The sequence below is a fragment of the Heptranchias perlo genome, chromosome 34 (genome assembly GCF_035084215.1).
Source record: "Heptranchias perlo isolate sHepPer1 chromosome 34, sHepPer1.hap1, whole genome shotgun sequence".
NCBI classification, from domain to species: Eukaryota; Metazoa; Chordata; class Chondrichthyes; order Hexanchiformes; family Hexanchidae; genus Heptranchias; species Heptranchias perlo.
This window is the reverse complement of record NC_090358.1, coordinates 6,967,416-6,986,564: the sequence shown is the minus strand read 5'-3', so window position 1 is coordinate 6,986,564 and position 19,149 is coordinate 6,967,416. Positions and strand designations below refer to the sequence as shown.

The 19,149-nt window shown below is 45.0% G+C and overlaps 1 long non-coding RNA gene across 2 annotated transcripts; it reads left to right on the top strand.

The window, feature by feature from the left end:
• The first annotated feature begins 1,220 nt into the window (after positions 1-1,220).
• LOC137301600 (uncharacterized) lies at positions 1,221-12,332 on the top strand. Of its 2 annotated transcripts, none has more exons than XR_010958318.1 (4): positions 1,221-1,306; positions 3,162-3,289; positions 6,680-6,764; positions 12,144-12,332. It is a non-coding gene; the product is annotated as an uncharacterized lncRNA (long non-coding RNA). The 2 variants fall into 2 exon arrangements; XR_010958317.1 differs by lacking the exon at positions 1,221-1,306 and adding an exon at positions 1,852-1,954.
• Positions 12,333-19,149: the final 6,817 nt, after the last annotated feature.

The window sequence follows — 19,149 nt, the reverse complement described above, 5'->3', positions numbered from 1 at the left end:
CAGACAATCCGTTATAGTGGTTTTGGTTGAGGGATAAATATTGGCCAGGTCACTGGGAGAACTCCCCTGCTCTTCTTCGAAATAGTGCCGAGGGATCTTTTATGTCCACCTGGGAGGGCAGAAGTTTAATGCCTCATCAGCCTAGACTTTATGATCAAATCTCTGGAGTCGGACTTGAACCCATGACCTTCTGCCTCAGAGGGTTGAGAGTGCTACCCACTGAGTCAGGCCAGCACTCCCTCCACCACCGGCGCACAGTGGCTGCAGTGTGTTCTATCCACCGGATGCACTGCAGCAACTCGCCAAGGCCTCTTCGGCAGCACCTCCCAAACTCGCGACTTCTGCCACCTAGAAGGACAAGGGCAGCGGGTGCATGGGAAACACCATCACCTCCAAGTTCCTCTCCAAGTCGCACACCATCCCGACTTGGACATATATCGCCCGTTCCTTCATCGTCGCTGGGCCAAAATCCTGGAACTCCCCACCTAACAATGTTGTTGGGAGCATCTTCACTGCACGGACCACAGCAGTTCAAGAAGAAGGCTCACCAAAAGTAATTGGTTGGGTGAACTGCTTAGGGACATTTCTGAGAGATGTGATAAGGTGCTAAGTCAATGCAAGTTCTTTTCCTTTCACACTAGTAATATATATACTAGTGTCACTATCATTTTTCCTCAGTTTTCTGAGAGTAAATCACCTGGTCCAGCTAAAACAGACAGCACGATCTTCCTCTCAATCACACTTCACCCATCGGTCATTGGCTTAATGTCCGTCAGACCCTCCTGGCTGTCGTTTATTGTTCTCTGTTGCCTGGCGATACCTATTATCTGATGGCAATACCTTTTATAAACTTGCTGATCAATATCCAAACATCAAAAGGATAGAGACACTTATACTGCAACATGTGACTGTTTTGCTTGTGGGGTTTTTTTTGGTGCTCATTAATGGGAGGGATTTGAATGCTGAGGAATGGGTCATGATCCTGCTTTGGCCAGTGTCAGGTGCTAGATGCAGAGTAATGCTGCCTCTACTCTGCCCAAACCTGTGAAGCGATCTCCTTCCCCCCCCAAACCCCGCCCACCTACCTCCCCCTCCCCATCCCCTCTCCCCACAGCACCAATGTGACATTTTACTGTTTCTTCTTCCAGCCACCTTGCGGCCCATCTGAATGAGGGAATTGGATCACGTCTATCCCAAAGTCCCTTACAGCCAGCAGACGACGAAGACTTTCATCCCATCAGTCCGGGCTGGGTTGAAACCCGGGCTCCAGAGATTGATCAGTGTGTCACCCACATCACCATCCAGTGTAAGTGTAGCCTGGTACTTGTATCATTCATCGAGACACCGTATAACATCTTCCATGTGTTTCCCCGTGTCGTCACAATTTCAGGAATTTGTGAGTATTTTATTTACTCTTCCTCTGAACTCTCCTCCACTTTCAACTGTGAACTTACAGAAAACAATGAATGGAAGAAATCAAAACCACTATTGATTAGCTCCCTGTAGGCTAAATCCCAGCCAGCATCTCCCTGGGTGGGAGATTCTTATCTCATTATAAGTGTTTAAATGAGCTGAGATCAACCCACAAGGGGTCTGAGGTTGGTACACAGGGGGAGGGGAGCAGAGTTGTCTATGTCCTGGTCTGATCGAGCTGGCTCATTTTTCGAATGGGAAGTCTGGCGGTTTCTAAAATCTATAAACCGATTCTCCCACTTCCTTCTGTGTGTCGTGATGTGGAGACACTCATTAATTATTAAACTTTCCAATGAGGTTTCAACAGCAGCAGCAGAGCAAACATTGGCACCGGGTAGGACATGCTTCTCTCCCCCAACACTGCCCATATACAGCAACCCTGACCAATTTTAGTGTCAGCAAGTCTAACGGATGAGGGGGTTGCAGAACACGAGGGCCATGGGCTGAATCTTTCCTTGGAGGAAGGAAGGAACATAGATAGGTACGTAACCAGATCATCTGTTTTAGGTGTTGGTTGAGGGTGAGAGGGTAGACGGGGCCTCGGTTTAACATTTCATCTGAAAGACGGCAGCTCCAACAGTGCGGCACTCCCTCAGTACTGCACTGAAATGTCAGCCTCGATTATGTGCTCAAATCTCTGGAGTGGGACTTGAACCCACGACCTTTTGTAACTTGGTAAACACCCAATTCAGTGTGGACCTGGGCCCGACAGAGCAGGGGAGACCCTGGTTCCACCCCCCCCGATCTGTGCTGAGTTGGCTGATATCAGTCATGGCAGCAATTAGGGCTCATAATTGGCCTCAGTGCCCTTATATAAGGGAGGGAGGGAGGGGTAAAAATAAATCTTCCTGGGTTCCCGCTCCTGGATACCATCCACCGTGGCTGCAGTGTGTACCATCTACAAGATGCACCCCAGCACCTCCCAAACCTGCGACCTCCACCACCTAGAAGAACAAGGGCAGCAGGTGCATGGGAACACCACCACTTCCAAAGTTCCCCTCCAAGTCTCACACCAACCTGACTTTGGACATGTATCTTCATTCCTTCGTTGTCGCTGGGTCAAAATCCTAGCACTCCCTACCTAACAGCATTCTGGGAGCACCTTCACCATAGGAACAGGAGCAGGCCATTCAGCCCCTTGATCCTGTTCCACCATTCAATTAGATCATGGCTGTTAACTCCATCCACCCACCTTGGTTCCGTAAGCCTTAATACCCTCGCCTAACAAAAAAATCTATCAATCTTAGTTTTGAAATTTTCAATTGACCCCCAGCCTCAACAGCTTTTTGGGGGGGAGAGTTCCAGATTTCCACTCCCCTTTGCGTAAAGAAGTGCTTCCTGAAATCACCCCTGAACGTCCTAGCTCTAATTTTAAGGTTATGCCCCCTTATCCTGGTCCCCCCACCCCGGCCAGAGGAAATAGTTTCTCTCTATCTACCCTATCAAATCCTTTAAATTGCCTCTTATCTTCTACACTCAAGAGAATACAAGCCTAGTCTACACAACCGGTCTTCATAATATAACCCTTGTAACCCCGGTATCACTCTCGTAAATTTGCGCTGCTCTCCCTCCAAAGTCATTATATCCTTCCTGAAATGTGGTGCCCAGAACTGAGCACAGTACTCGAAGTGGGATCTAATCAGAGCTTTATATAACTGTAACTTAACTTCCAGCCCTTTGTATTCCAGCCGCCTTGAGATAAAGGCCAACATTCCATTCGCCTTTTTAATGACACCGCACCGACTGCAGCAATTCAAGAAGAAGACCCACCGCCACCTTATCTTGCCAGCGACGCCCATATCCTGAGATTGACCAGGTAAAACTTGTATAAATACAATTTCGTTTTCTTTTCCCCCCTCTCTCTCTCTCTCTCTCTCTGTCTCTCACACACTGGTTTTCTTATCCATTGCAGCAAAAGGTCGAAAGAGGTTTGTGAGTGAGAAGGACAGTCACTCAAATATTTCTGTGTCTTTCATGTTGTGAGACGGGACGTATTTGAGGCTCGGCAGTGGGTGTGTTCAGTCAGACATCTGATACGTGCAAAGCGGCTATAAGTTATGATTAAACTATAATTTTGCCAAGCAAGAGCCTCCGCCCTCCTTGGAGGCGCCGTGTATTATTCTATGGAGATAAGTACTGAGGAATCAAGGCTCTGATGTGTGCAGCTGTGTATATTAAGTGACACAGCAGTGGGATGCAGCCAGAGGCAACTATAACGAGGACAGTGTCTCAAGAACGTTGCCCTGGTGGCTTCTCGGGACACAGAAATACTTGGGGGATAAAACTGTACTCAATCCTAGCTCAGGGAGTGCAGAATAACTGTATTTGGACATTTGCGTACAAGGAATGGAGCTCCCAGTTTCCATGGTGAATAAAGGACATTTTTCTTTAAAGCACCCCAGATATATCGTGCATGCAATTCACTGCATCGTGTTTCTTCAACCACATACTCCCTGCTCACACCCTCTCTGTGAATGCCCCATGTGCCAATCGGCCAGCCAACTCCATCAATCACAAAGGTGAATTGGATGCATAACAAAATATGGAATACTTATGAAAAATAACCTTGCGAGTTTATGGATTGTTGTAAAAACCCAACTGGTTCACTAATAACCCTTCGGGGAAAAGAGCTTCCAACCCTTACCTGGTCTGGCCTACGTGTGACTCCTGTCCCTCAATATGTGGTTGTCTCTTAATGCTTCTGAAGTGGCCTAGCAAGCCACCCAGTTGTTCAATAAGAAGAAAATCGGAGGGACCTATCAGCAATGACCTAGCCACTGTAACCGGATAAGACTACAGCAATCACAGCCCAGTTAACCCTGCAACGTCCTCCTCACTAACATCTGGGGCCTGGTGCCCAAGTTAGAAGAACTGTCTCATAGGCGAGTTAAAGCAACAGCCTGACATAAACATACTCACAGAATCATATCTATCAGCCAACATCCCAGACTCCTCCATTACCACCTCTGGGCATTTGGAGGAACCAAGAGAGGAAAATTCAGAGAAGAATTGACATAATTTATTAATAAAATAGAGAAAGACATGGAAGATTGCAATGGAGAGTGAGAGAGGCTAGAAATTGGAAGCAAAAAACCTTTTCTTGTGCTTTCTCCAGTAATTCAACAAAGGTGGTAAAAGAATCTTCAAGGATACTGAAGAAGTGCTTGAGTCTTGGATAGCTGAATTTTATAAAGAGTCAAGAGTTGTGAGGAGAAAAGAAGTGTTTAGTACGAAAGGAAAATGAACAATCAACTTTGAGACAACTTTAGCAATGGAGGAGATACAAGAGCTCCATTTGAGCTAAGAGGAGAGAGTACCCAAATAGAAGAAACAGGCTGTGATGCTTCACACGGTTGCTCAGCTGGTGCTCACTACCTAAGCTCACACATGGAGAATGGCGACTTAGATGAGGTGTTGCACCAGTGTAGCGTTTTTTCCATTTCCCACACCAGCCCGCCCTTCGACCTCTCTACGTGACCGTGCCAATTTCACCTTGTCCTGTGAACCATTGTCCACTGGGAACTGGATTGAGATTTCCCAAACTCTCTTCATGCAGCACCCTTACAGTCAGCACACTTTCGCTCTGGGCTGGCTTTGAACGGTGAGAACCCAGAGGTGTAAAGCCAGTGGCTGATCCACACATCACCCCAACTTTCTGCCCCCCTCACCCTCACCCCATAATTTGTTGTTTTTTTTTTAAAATTAAAACACAAAGATCACTCCATGGATTCTAAAAGAGAAAGAATTATGTTTAAGAAAACACATTAACCTTATAGAAACTTATAAAAATGAAAGGCGGCTTTTATTCTCCGAGACGTGATAACCATTGCGTAAAGCTGGTCTGTTTATAGATTATCTAATAAATTGTGTACCCTGGTGTAAACCCTGGTGGAATGTGCTGAGATTGGCATCCAGCGAGAGTTCAATAGGAATTGCTTCATAACAATCTGTTCATTTCATATTGAGAATAAGTTGAGTTGGACCCTCTTCAACGCAGCATCTCCCCTCCCCTCCTCACCACCTCCCGTCCCCAGTGACTCGAACATCTGCAACAAATCTCCCATTTTCGAAGATGGCTTTGTGCCTTATGCTTTACTCTGTATCTGACCTGCGAATGAACTTCTGTCCTCGTCAAGGTGAAGGATGATACCACTGGGGAATGGAACAACTTTACTCTTTAGGGATCGTTCCCCCCTCTCCCTTTTAACCCTCCCTTCAACTCAACCCTCTCTCGGATCCAAGGGAGGATTTCTTTGGTGGTGTTGGCAGAAGGAGGAATGTTGGTCAGGGCGCGAGGAGAGCTCCCTGCTCTTCTTTGAGTAGAGTCACAAAATGTTTATCCTCCACCTGAAGCGTTGAAACAGGCAGATGGAGCCTCTGTTTAACATCTCATCTGAAGGACAGTGCCGCCAACCATGTAGCACTCCCTCAGTACTGCCCAGGCTTGTCGGTCTAGATTGTGTGCTGAAGTCTGGGAGTGGGGATTGAACCCACAATCTTCTAGTTCGTGAGGGCTACCATCTAAGCAAAGCTAGCACTATAAAACACTTAATATACAGTACTGACACTGTAGCGTTAGCCGTGGCTCAGTAGCAGCACTCTCACCTCTGAGTTAGGAAGTTATGGGTTCAAGTCACATTCCAGAGACTTGAGCACAAAATCTGACATTCTCAGTGCGTTACTGATGGGGGTGCTGCACTGTTGGAGGTGCCGTCTATTGGATGAGACATTAAACTGAGGCCCTGTCTGCCCTCTCAGGTGGACGTAAAAGATCCCGTGGCACTATTTTGAAGACGAGCAGGGGAGTTCTCCCCCCGTGTCCTGGCCAATATTTATCCCTCAACCAACATCACTAAAACAGATTATCTGGTCATTATCACGTTGCTGTTTGTGGGACCTTGCTGTGTGCAAATTGGCTGCCGTGTGTCCCTACATTACAACAGTGACTACACTTCACAAGTACTTTGGCTGAAATATGCTTTGAAGTCGAACGAATGAACGACTTTGTTTCTTTCTTTTTCATCCTGTATGTGACCTATCCTGTACCATAATTGAGACTCTCCCACTCACATTCTCCAATTACACAAGTAGAACATGCACTGTAATATAAACTCCCTGTTACAGGTGTGATATGCTTCATATGCAGACGTGATCCAACACATACTTCCATGTTAATTATAATTTTTTATTGCACATTTTAATTTAGATTCAGCAACCGCAACCTTTCTGCTGGAAGCAAGAATCCGTGCCTTGGAGCTTTAACTACCATTTTGTTGGAACAGCAAGTCAAGGCAAGTGGCGCCTTTCACAAGTATTTTCTCCATGATGTAGCAGAGCGTAGCTGAGAGGTTTAAAAGTGTGCACTTAGGTGATGTTTGCTATCGCCATGACATTGCTGCTCTGAGCATTACCCCATTGAGCCAAATCTTTGAGATGGGGGAGGCTCAGGGGGGCAGTCGGCAGATTGGGAAATCACGGGACCATCGCCCATGAGGCTCGATCCAAATAATTCTTATAAACAGATGTACTTTCTGGATTTGGCTGTGACCTTCAAGGCAATGGTGCTTACGTATTTTTTTCATTCTCTCTCTCTCTCTCTCCTTTCATGTATTATTTTGTAGCGTGGGACTGAGCCGTACAGCCCAGGAACAATCCCCCGTCTGTGCTGAGTTCATTGGTCTTTGTCAAGGCAGCGGTTGAGATGCCACAATTGACCTCGGCAGCCTTGAACTAAGGAAGGCACAGAAAAGCAGCCAGGTTTCCTGCTCCTAATCGCTGTGCTAGAAAGTCCGGGTGTGTGAATATTAAGTGAGGACAGTGTTGGGCTCAGTTAAGAAAGAAAGCCTTGTATTTATATAGCACCTCCCATGACTTCTGGACATCCCAAAGTGCTTTACATCCAATGAAGTACTTTTGAAGTGTAGTCACTGTTGTAATGCAACAGCCATTGGAAACACAGCAGCCAATTTGCGCACAGCAAGATCCCACAAGCAGCAATGTGATAATGGCCAGATAATCTGTTTTAGTGATGTTGGTTGAGGGATAAATATTGGCCAGGACACTGGGAAGAACTCCTCAGCTCTTCTTCGAAATAGTGCCGTGGGATCTTTTATGTCCACCTGAGAGGGCAGACGGGGCCTCGGTTTAACGTTGCATCTGAAAGGCGGCATCTCCGACAGTGCAGCACTCCCTCAGTACGGCACTGGGGCATCAGCCGAGATTTTGTGCTCAAGTCTCTGGAGCGGGGCTCGAACCCACAACCTTCTGGCTTAGAGGCAAGTGTGTTACCACTAAGCCATGGCTAACACAGTTGTGATGTATACCATGGTCAAATAGTCTGCTCACTCTCCTGTGTATATGTATATGTTCACGTGTATGTCTGTGCATGTGTGCCTGTGTGTTTGTGCGTGCATGTGTGTCTATGTATGTGTGCGTGTTTCTATATGTATGCATGTATGTGTGCGTGTTTCTATGTATGCATGTATGTGTGCGTGTGTTTTTTATCGAGACCAATTTATACAATGACTACATAGAGTTGCACCTTGTGGAGGTTGGACCTTTCACTTTGCGTACCAGCTCTCTTCGTACAATTGATTTTCGTCTCTCAGATGTTGGCAGTCCGTCCGCTAGTACCTCAGTTGAGTGGCTATTCTTCATGTGAGAGTCTGAATAGTGAGTTGTACAACAGTGGGGCATGGGGGACATCACAACCAAATCAATCCTGCCCTCAACATCCACATCTATAGCCACACACATACTTTCCGGGGCTCAATGGATAACAATCTGGAGCTGGATTTTCGCCCTCCCTGCAGTCCAGGGACATTGTGGTCAGTTGTACTGTATAAAATGCGACCCTGGCTGTGATCAGCTGACTCAGCACAGACCTTGGACCGAACCTGTGACGTTCTGATCTGTATCACTCTGTACCACACTGGGTGCGCTTTCACCCATTAAGTTGTGGGAGGACTGAGTGTCTTTACTGAGGCTGAAAATCTCTCGATGTAAACAGATGAGAAAGCTATATTTAGCAGTGCGTGTAGTTCATCTGAAGCACAATCTGTATCAAGATGTAAAGAATAACTATCATACCACAGATACAGGGTCATCATAATGCTGGGCCATTTCTGACATTTCCAGCATGTTAAAGCAAGGCCTTGGGCCTTTGAACAATGCCAACATTTCTTAAATAGTTTTTATCTCTTCTTCCAAGCCTTAAGATATATTACATCATCAGTCTATTTAGAACCAAAAACACCTGGACCTGTTGGCAACAGCAGAATGCTTAACAGTGCAGCTCAGGTAGTTGATAAGACGAGACTGCTAGTAAATGTTTCCTTTTCTTTTGATCTTTGTTTTGTGCTTTGTTGAGAGGTGAGGGATGTTAGCGGCTGAGGAATGGAATATTTTCCATTTCAGGTACCCATTTTCAGCATCAAGACCCTTCCCAGGTCAGGTGCAGCACAGAGTAAAGCTTCCCCCACTCTGCCCCAATAAAGATGCCTCTGCTCCAATCCTGGAAGAGTGTCTTCCACTGCTAATTCTCACAGCAGTGGCCTCTCTAAGTAAGACTGCCATTTTAATGACCAATTAAGGGTAGCTTGCTGCTAAATGCCCAAAATAACTTTAAAACGTAATATAGCCCTTTACAGTAGCCATTTTGTGACCAGCCTTGGTGAGATTGACAATTTTTTTAAAATTTGTTCATGGGATGTGGGCGTCGCTGGCGAGACCGGCATTTATTGCCCATCCCTAATTGCCGTTGAGAAGGTGGCAGTTTTGTGCAGTGGGCCCATGCCCACTCGGACCTGGATTAAGACTGCCCAAACTCACTTTGTGTGGAATCCCTACACGCAGCCTCTGCTCTGTCTACCACTCAAGTCCGTTCAACTTCTCCTTAGTTCCCATATACCCATGTCAACACGTATTTCCTGGAACCTGTCCAATTTCCCTATCAGTCTATACTGCCACCCTATGTCGATCTATATTTTCTAACATCTCTCTTTTTCCAGTGTGGCCTTGTAAGGTATATTCCATTTCATTACAACTAAACATTTCAGAAATGCAGGTTCACATACTAACACTCTGACAGTAGATAAGGGGTATTTCTGTTGTGTGTCCCAGATGCAGTGCAATGACAAGGCTGGAATTTCCTCACTTGTCACTCCATTCAAGATCTCCAGGACCTCTATCCAGAAAAGGGCTAAAATAGAATACATACGGATATAGAAAGAAAGAAAGAATTGCATTTATATAGCGCCTTTCGTGACCTCAGGATGTCCCAAAGTGCTTTACACCCAATGAAGTGCTTTTGAAGTGTAGTCTGTGTTGTAATGTAGGGAAACGTGGCAGTCAATTTGCACATAGCAAGGTCCCACAAACAGCAATGAGATAAATGACCAGATAATCTGTTTTAGCGATGTTAGTTCAAAGAAAAAAGACTTGTATTTATGTAGAACCTTATCACATTTCTCATAAACACTGCAAAGAGCTTCACATACCGTGAATTATTTTGAAATGCAGTGACAGTTCATATGCAGGCAAACGTAGCAGCCATTTTGCACACAACGACCTCTCACAAAGAGCAATTAGATGAATGGCCAATTAATCTGCTTGTGGTGATGTTGGTTGAGGGATGCATGTTGACCAGAACCCTCAGAAAACTCTGCACTTCTTTGAATGTTGCCTTGAGATTTCGAACACCCACCTGAAGAGGTAGACAGTGCCCTGGTATAACATCTCATCCGAAGGATGGCAGCTCCAACAAAATCAACACTCCCTCAGTATTGTACTTTAAATGCCGCTCCATCAGTGGTTGCTAATAGTGAATGGGAACAGTCCATTGGTGATTGTCCTGCTGGCTGAGGAAGTGCCTTTCCTCTACTCGGGACTTCCTCATGACATTACCAAGATGGATGTCAACGGTCTTGCAAATCAGAGAGACACACCCTCACCCTGGCATATCAAAGTGCTTTGTCTTGCACTGTTTATTTCTAGTCTTTCTCATTGCTTTTTAAGTGCACTTTATTGGCACAAATTCTGTTGGCAAAGGTCCCACACTGAACAGTGCAAGCTTTTCATTTTTGTTTCTGAAGATCGATGTTCTGCTAAGATTGGCAGCCTTGCAAATATCTTGAAAAAGGATGTGGCCAAGGTGCTTTTAGCATCTTCAAAGCTTCATGGTCATAGCACACATCAAAGCTTTAGTTATCAATTTGATCAAATTGTGGCTTACTGGAGATCAGCTCCAGAGATCAGCGCTCGAGGTAGCACAGCCTGGGAATCTTAAATTAGGGTTTGGGTGAGTCAATATCAGAGCTTAAGGGTCCTTAGATCAAAGTTCAAGGAATTAAATCACGGATAGTGTGATGAGATCTAGACCTTATCCAACATCAAGACAATATCAGAGTTCTCAGAATCAAAGCTCAAGAATAGAGGGACACAAGATCAAAGCAGGGAACCTAAAATGAAACCAGAGAGATTTGAGATTAAGGGAAAGAAAATTTGAGGTTAGGGGAGAGAGGGTTCCAAGACCAGGGTCAAAGGACTTGAGAACAAAGCCAGCAAACCAACAAACAAGGCTAATACATATTTTTGCTTAATTGATTTTATGTGGACCAGGAGTAGACTTTACAGAATCTTTGCTGAGCTCATTAAATGGACTAGTGTCCATTCATGGATTGTAAGCAATCTTTGGGAGGGCAAAAGGACTTTCTTCATTCTGTGCATTCTTATGTTTTGTCAGCAAAGCAATTAGATTTTAGTATGCAAAGCAGCAACAAAATGGCTGCCCAGTGTTCCAACATCTTGTGTCTCAGGATGGTATTGCATAGATTTTGTTCCTCTCCTTTGACTCCTGCTGGCGTACAGTTCCGTGGGCACTAGGTGCCCTTCGATACCTCAATAAGCGGCCATCTTCATGTGTGAGCTCATATCTATGGGTCATTTGTTTGGGGTGCGTGTTCCTATCCTCATTCAGCATCGACACAGGAGTCAGTAGATAGTAATGGGAATGAAGACTCAATTTTATTCCCTGTCTGGTCCAGAGGTGATGAAGTCAACTACCATCCCAGTTGAGATCAGCTAAGTCAGCACAGACCAAGTTTGACCTTGGGATATTTGGGCCTCTATGGCTCAGGACCGTACCAGGCAATGATTTTGGAATTAACACTTAGGGGTTAATTCTGGGATTTCACATCACAAATAAGGCATCAGAGGAAGACACCAAGTTACATCCAGGCATCTAAACACGAGGAGAGATTAACAGTCGGATTGCCACTCAGTCATGCATAGGTGGCCGGTTAGGGGTCGCACCCAAAAAGGTTGCCCCCTGGTCCTCTTTGCACAGGTGTGTTGTGAGACCAGAAGCATGAGGGGAAAAAAAGTGCTTGAGGGGACAAAGTATGTGAATAATTATAATATAAATTATCCTAAGCTAATAATGTTACTTAGGTCAGGACAGACCCAAGGAAAAGATGACACCACAACATACTGGGAGGCCCTGGTTACATTAATCATTTACTGAGTGAGCGAGATCAGTAACTGCAGTGCACATTCCACATTCCACATGGAGCTGCAGAATGATTCCTGTTCTAACTCATTGTACTGTGATATATGACTGATGTTGCTGTAAGAGGTTTTATGATCCATTAATCATTCCTTCTTATTACCAGGGCAGCAAATACCTCGAGGCTGGGACTTAATCTCTTATCATTAAGGACGACGGGGTAACTCAAAGCTATTTTGCTCAACTATAAACTGTATCATATTTTTGAAAATGAAATATAAAATGTTAATGACCCACAAGTTAGAACCCTGATGTTATGAAACGAACCTCTTGTCTTTATAAAGCAGAACATTCCCTGACTAACTGTGTGCAACGCAGCAATAGATTCACTAATAACATTATAAAAATGTCATGTATGTGTGCAGTTCCTGTGCATTTCACTTTTTTTCATTATTCATTCTTGGGATATGGACGTCACTGGCAAGGCTGGCATTTATTGCTCATCCCCAGTTGCCCTTGAGAAAGTGATGGTGGGCTTTCTCTTGAACCGTTGCAGTCCATGTGGTGAACGAAGGTGCACCCACAATACATGTTGGTAGGGAGCTCCAGGATTCTGACACAGCAATGATGAAGGAACAGCGATATATGTCCAAGTCGGGATGGTGTATGACTTGGAGGGAAACTTGATGGTGTTCCCATGCACCTGCTGCCCTTGTCCTTCTAGGTTAGTGAAGGTTGCAGGTTTGGGAGCTGCTGTCGAAGAAGCCTTGGCGACTTGCTAAAGAAAGTCTTGCATTTATAAAGCGCCTTTCACGTTCTCAGGATGTCCCAAAGTGCTTTACAGCCAGTGAAGTACTTTTGAAATGTAGTCACTGTTGTAATGTGCTGCTGCAGTGTATCCTGTAGATAGAACACACTGCAGCCACAGTGCACCGGTGGCGGAGGGAGTGGATTTTTAAGCTAGTGGATGGGGTTCAGATATCACACACAATCTAAAGCAAATATCTGTGTCACACTCAAAGACTATATATTTAGAAACAAAGGCAGTCATTTGGAATGTACAGAAAACTCTTAAGGAACTTGAAATATTAGAAGCATAAAGTCTGCAAGCTCTTAATTGACCTTTCCACAAGCAAAGCCACAGTTCCGATCTCCAGCCCGAATAACAATTATCCTGACCTAGCGTTTACTTAGCAATTAGATTTTGTAGCCTAAGGGACACTCACCTACTCTTTAGGATTGTGTTTTACATGGTATAATGCTCCTCTCCTATCTATCCTCTGACGTACTGTGAGCGGTGCTATGGGAGAATCCCTGGTCTATACAATAGAAGTTTTGCACGTACTGCATCTCATATTTTAAATGTGTCCACGGCATTAAAAAAATCTGTCATAACTTGCTGATTGCCTCCACAATCAGAAAGAAATTTAACTTTTACCTCACTGTCGCTGGGCACATCTCTCAAGAAATTCTTTCCCAATCCCAGGCCTGTGTGCTGCACCTGATCGCTCTTCATTTCTATTTAAACGAACGCCCCTGCTCCTCTTCAAAATAGTGCCATGGGATCTTTTACATCCACTTGATAGGGCAGATGGGGCCTTGGTTTAATGTCTCATCTGAAAGATGGCACTTCCAACAGTGCAGCACTCCCTCATTATTGCACTTGAGTGTCAACCTAGATTTTGTGCTCAGGTCTCCGGAGTGGGATTTGAACCCACAAACCTTCTGACTCAGAGTGCTACCACTGAGCCACGGCTGACACCCACACTGCAGCACTAAGAGAGCACTGCATTGTTACAGTGAATTAAACTAAGCCCTGTTCTGGTGGTCCAACTGCACATTCATGATCCTGTGACATTTCTTGAAGAAGGGCAGGGAGTTTTCCCAGTGTGCTGGCCAACATTTCTTCCTCAACCAACACCCTAGAATCATGGAAAGGTTACAGTGCAGAAGGAGGCCATTCGGCCCATTGAGTCCGTGCCGGCTCTATGCAAGAGCAATCCAGTTAGTCCCACTCCCCTGCCCTATCCCTGTAGCCCTGCAAATTTTTTCCTTTCAAGTACTTATCCAATTCCCTTTTGAAAGCCACGATTGAATCTCCCTCCACCACCCCGTCTGACAGTGCATTCCAGATCCCAACCACTCGCTGTGTAAAAACGTTCTTCCTCATGTCACCTTCTACCACTGGGAAAACAATTGCACTTTGATTGAAGAAAATGGCCAGCGATGAAGGGTGTTTCAAGGAACACCCTGTATAACAGCACTGTGGGAGCCCTTTCACCACACGGACTGCAGCGACGCCCACATCCCATGAACGAATAAAAAAATATATACATAGTGTGCAGCACCCAGTTGCAAACGGCTGAATCCAGATTTAATTGGTGCTCTTCCAAACAACATTGAGATTAAATCAGAGATGAACTTTTAAGCAGTTGCATTAATGCGTTTCGATGGCGCATGGCCACGCAACATGGAGCAGATCCTGCTCCAGACCTCATCGGAGTAGCATCTGAAGTATCGCAGGGAAGATGCTTGTCAGCCAGTGTGAGGTGGGAGGGGGGTGCCAATTTTATCCTTTAATCCTCTTCTGAAGTCTTCGACTCCCACGGGCACCAGGCCCAGTACCTCAGCCAAGTGTCAATTCTTCATGTGAGAGCGTCCGCAGGCTATTTGACAGTGGAAGGCATCACACCTCACCCCGATCCTGTACTCACCACATACGCGCACACACTTTTCAATTGTGGCTGGCAGTGAGAGGGGACATATGAAGTGCACAAGGATGGGTGACACAGCGGCTTGTGGTGTTTAGGCTTCAAGAGTTCGGCCTTACAGCAATCTCATATTGGTTTTCTTGGTGAGATATGCCACCTTCCTCACTGATTAAATAAAACTCATATTCCACTAATTGTTTACTATGGTAAAGGGATCATAAGGAGAGTGTGGATGATTTTCTCTGGTCTGTGGTAACCTTGTAAACAAATGTTGAAAGATGTTCTCTGCTTATTTTAGCAAAACCATAAACATGTTCAAAAAGAAATATTGAGCAGATGAGTCTTCCTGCATTGGTTTACGATACTGTTACACAGCAACCAGAGGAACCCAGTCACACTGGGACACAAATTAAAAATTAGGAAGTTAGGAGTAAGAAGGGAAGTCCCAGGAGAGCTTTTTATCCAAAGGGTGAGAGTAGTGGTATTAGTTAGCAAAGAAGGACATTGAAGTGGTGGTATAGAGCCGAGAGACAATTCGATGCATTTCTGGAGAAGGGTCCGAGGGATGTGGTGAGAAGGTCAGTAGGTGGGATTGATCTATGAATGGAGAAGGGCTTATTGGGCCGAAAGGCCTTTTCACATGCTTATAAATTCTCATGTTCTTACAAAGAGATGGTCAGGATGTAGGTGACATCATTGCTGGGGTACAGTCCCAGGGGCACTGGATTCCCTTCAGTTACTCACCCAAGTGGCCATTCCTCACGTGTGAGCCTGGACAGTGAGTGTTGGAAGGCTATTTGTTCATGAAGATCATCACAGTATGTTCCGACACCACTAATCGGTGCTAAGGGTGTGGGCGGATATGGGTTTTTGGCCTGTGATAGCAGACAGAAATTTGCCGACTTTAGCCAGGAGGCCTTGGGAAGCGGAAGGAACATTTGACTTCAACCCTATAATAGATTTGGTAATTATGATTGACAGGAGCCCAGCCTCAGCTTCACCATTTGTTACAGTTCACCGTATTGAAACAAAAGGCCCAACAATTTCCCAGTGTGACTAGAACTATTTGTGTTAAAAACTGCTCCTTTGGTACTAATCAAATCAGACAGATGAGTCCTTAGAACGGATGTTCGGGATTTCTGAGTCTGCAAGATGAGGTAACCCAACAGAGGAAAAAAAGATTGGCTGTCTTTCCTTGTTAACAGAAGTGGCTGCTTTAAAGCCGCCGGAATTCCTGATGGTTAAAAGGAAGTAAAATATTTGGCCGCAATTTAATGCATGGCCAAAAGTTAGGAATGCACATGCACACAGCTAGCAATGTTAAGAGGCGAAATAACACAGATTCTGTTTTGCTGCGGCCTCTCAGTGGCTCCCTGGTAACAGGTGTCTTGCTTTAGTGTATTTTTATTGTGTGCATCCCATATAAACTGTGGCCTTCCAGAGGACTGAGCTCTGAGAAAAGGCTAGGAAAATTCAGGCTCTTCAGCCATTAAGGGAGCAGTAGGAGAGGAGACATTATGGAGCGATACGAGCTACTAAGTGAAACAGAAAAGGGTTAATCCTGAGCAATATTTAAAGTTAAACCAGAACTGGGGACAGAGGTACAAACTGGTAAAAGGTGAGTTCAGAATCAATGTTGGGAAGCGATTCTTTGCGCAAATAGTAATTCACACCTGGAATGGTCTCTGGGGAGAGGAGTAGTGGCAAAAACTCTGGAATCATTCAAGAGGCAGTTGGGCACTGTGATGGGAGATTATATGTTTCTAGGGAAGGATGGGTTAGATGGCCTGAATGGACTCACTCATCTGCACTTACCTTTGTGAACTTGATGGGAGTGAAATTGGTCGCCAGTAGCACGAGGCGGGTTCATAGCAGATTGGCAGCCCACTTTACACCACACCCGATTTCCTTTTCTACCATCAAATTGGGAGAGGTGTAAAATGGGCTGATGATTCGCTATGAGCCCTTTTCGTGCTACTGGTGAAGACCAATTTCACCCCTGATGAGAGCTCTTTATTTAATTCCCAAATGTTCTCCCCTCTTCTAAACATTGAGGTACAGTTCCATTCCATGGATGCGAGCAGTCCTCCAGCACTTCAACCAAGTTCTTCTCATGTAAGCCTAGACAGACTATTTGACAGTGGGGGGCACCACTACCAAACCAGATCCTGTCCTCACCTGATGCCCCCATGCGCACGCACTCCCACTTTCCAGCAGGAGTTACTGGCTAGTAACCATGGCTTTTAGTTCTCCTCTCTTTAGCCCAGGGGCACTGAGGGGAATTGTAGCACCCCTACTGCTCCCTTAGCTTAGATCAGCTAACTCAGCACAGAGCAGGGTTTGAACCTGGCGCATTCTAGGTTTGTATGGCTCAGTTTCCCCAGCAGGCATTTATCTGAGAGCCATCAGGGAGCCTTTGACCTAGTACATCTCTCTTTGTGAGGGAGTTTGCACTTCGCTAAGAAGAGAATGTTCACGCTCTCCTCACATTTCACAATTTGTACATGTTTTGTGACATTGCCTAAGAGGATACAGCCATGAAATGATAGTCAAGCACTTAATCAGGAAGAAAAAGCATAAACAATGAAGCTACTTTCAATCCGAGCATTCAAAAACAGCACTAAGGAACAAACACTTTGATTTTTGTTTTGAAAAACATTAATGTGAAGTATGCATTTTTCCAAAACACCTAGTGAGTCTTTCTTTCCTCATAACCACCCCTCCCAGTTTAGAAAATGTGTTTTTAATTGTCACTTGTTGTGGATATAAAGGGAAATTCTGGGGGCAGGTGTGTGGGGGGGAGGGGGGTGAAGTTGTCAGCACTCCAGGAATCCAAGGCTATGGTTGCTTATCAACACCTATGCAGCCAATGGCTGAAAGCCTCACACTTCAAGGTTCATGTGCACAGTGCAGCTTACATGCTGACAGGTGGAGATGGCGCCCAGGCTATTTGAAGCTCCCCCTGTGGTACAATAAAGATTAAATCGTTTTATTTCTGTTTCTTCTCAATCAGTAACTGATCTAGGTGGTGTACTTAAAGGCAAAAATAACATGTTTAAAATCAGGTGTTACAGGGAGCACAAGACATTGCAGCTCTTTGTAGAATCCCCGGTCTTTTTGAGGCTTGAAACTGTTTAACGTGTGTTACAAAACCAGAACCACAACTGCACCTGTCGGGTGTTGGCTGCAGCCCTCCATTTTCCTATCGGCCATGGCTTTGGCAGTTGAATTTTCTGGTGCTTGCTCAACAAGTAAATGTACCACCCAGTTTGGTACTGAGCCATACAGAATAGGAAGGCTCAAAGTTTGGTCCCTCGGGACGTATTCCTACATTAAAGGCATTATATAAATGCAAGTCACAATTTCAAGACTTACACAGCCAAAACTTGCTTAGATGTCAGGAGGTGGTTCTTCTCCCAGACAATAGTGGATCTGTGGAATAGGCTGCTGGCTTGTGTGATAAATGCTGATTCGCTAAATTCCTTGAACCGAAAGCGGGACCTGTTTCTGGCTGAGTCGGAGATCACCTCGTACAAAAGATAGGTACAGCATGACATTAATCAGGGAGACAGAGTGGTCTCCTGGACTAGTTTCGATTGCCTAAGAGGGTCAGAAAGGAATCTTCCCCACCCCCCCTCCAATTGGCCTGGGTTTTTATCTTTTTTTTTGCCTCTGCCAGGAGATTACATGGCTTTTGGGTGGGGTGGGGTGGGGAGGGGAGTGTATATATTGTGATGCACAAGGCATTGCAGTTGTGAGGGACAGGCAGGATGGACCAGTGGGTCTTTTCCTGTCATTGTTCGTAAGTTGTTGTTAAATGTAAATACATTGAAGTTACAATCCTGGCATGGAGCCACATTAGGTGGGAGTGAGTTGGACAGAGGATTATAACACACTGGCCCGATTCTCAGACCCCAGGCTCTTTTGTAGTGAGGCTCTGCTCCAGCAATCAGTCCCAGTGAATTTGCTCTCTACTTCTCTCATGCTGTGATTGACTTGCCTTCAAAAGCTCCTTGTGTATACCTAATGTATTCCATATTCTAGCAGCCCTTTGCATGAAAATACATTTCCCAGCCTCTTTATTTTTCATTTATTTCCTGTTTGCATTTTATTTTGTAATTGGAAGTGACGAATGCAATACACAGAAATCACCTTTACTGAGTTACTTGTTCCACAGAAATTCCAAACTGATATATTTTTTAAAACAGGCATTTCAAGAGGTTAATCTATTTCCAATGTTGTTACTAGTAACAAGGTTTCATAAAAATTGTGCGCAATTGTTTTTCCTGAAATGTTCAAAATAATTTGCAAAGTTTTCTCGTGGAGATCTAGTGCTCTTTTCAGAAGAAAAAAAATCCCTTTAATTTTTTTTTAGCAGTTCCTTTGAAAACAGGCTCAGTGCAAATGAATAGAGGTTTCTAGAAAAAAACTGCCGCTTTCTACAGCAAGCTTGGCCAACGT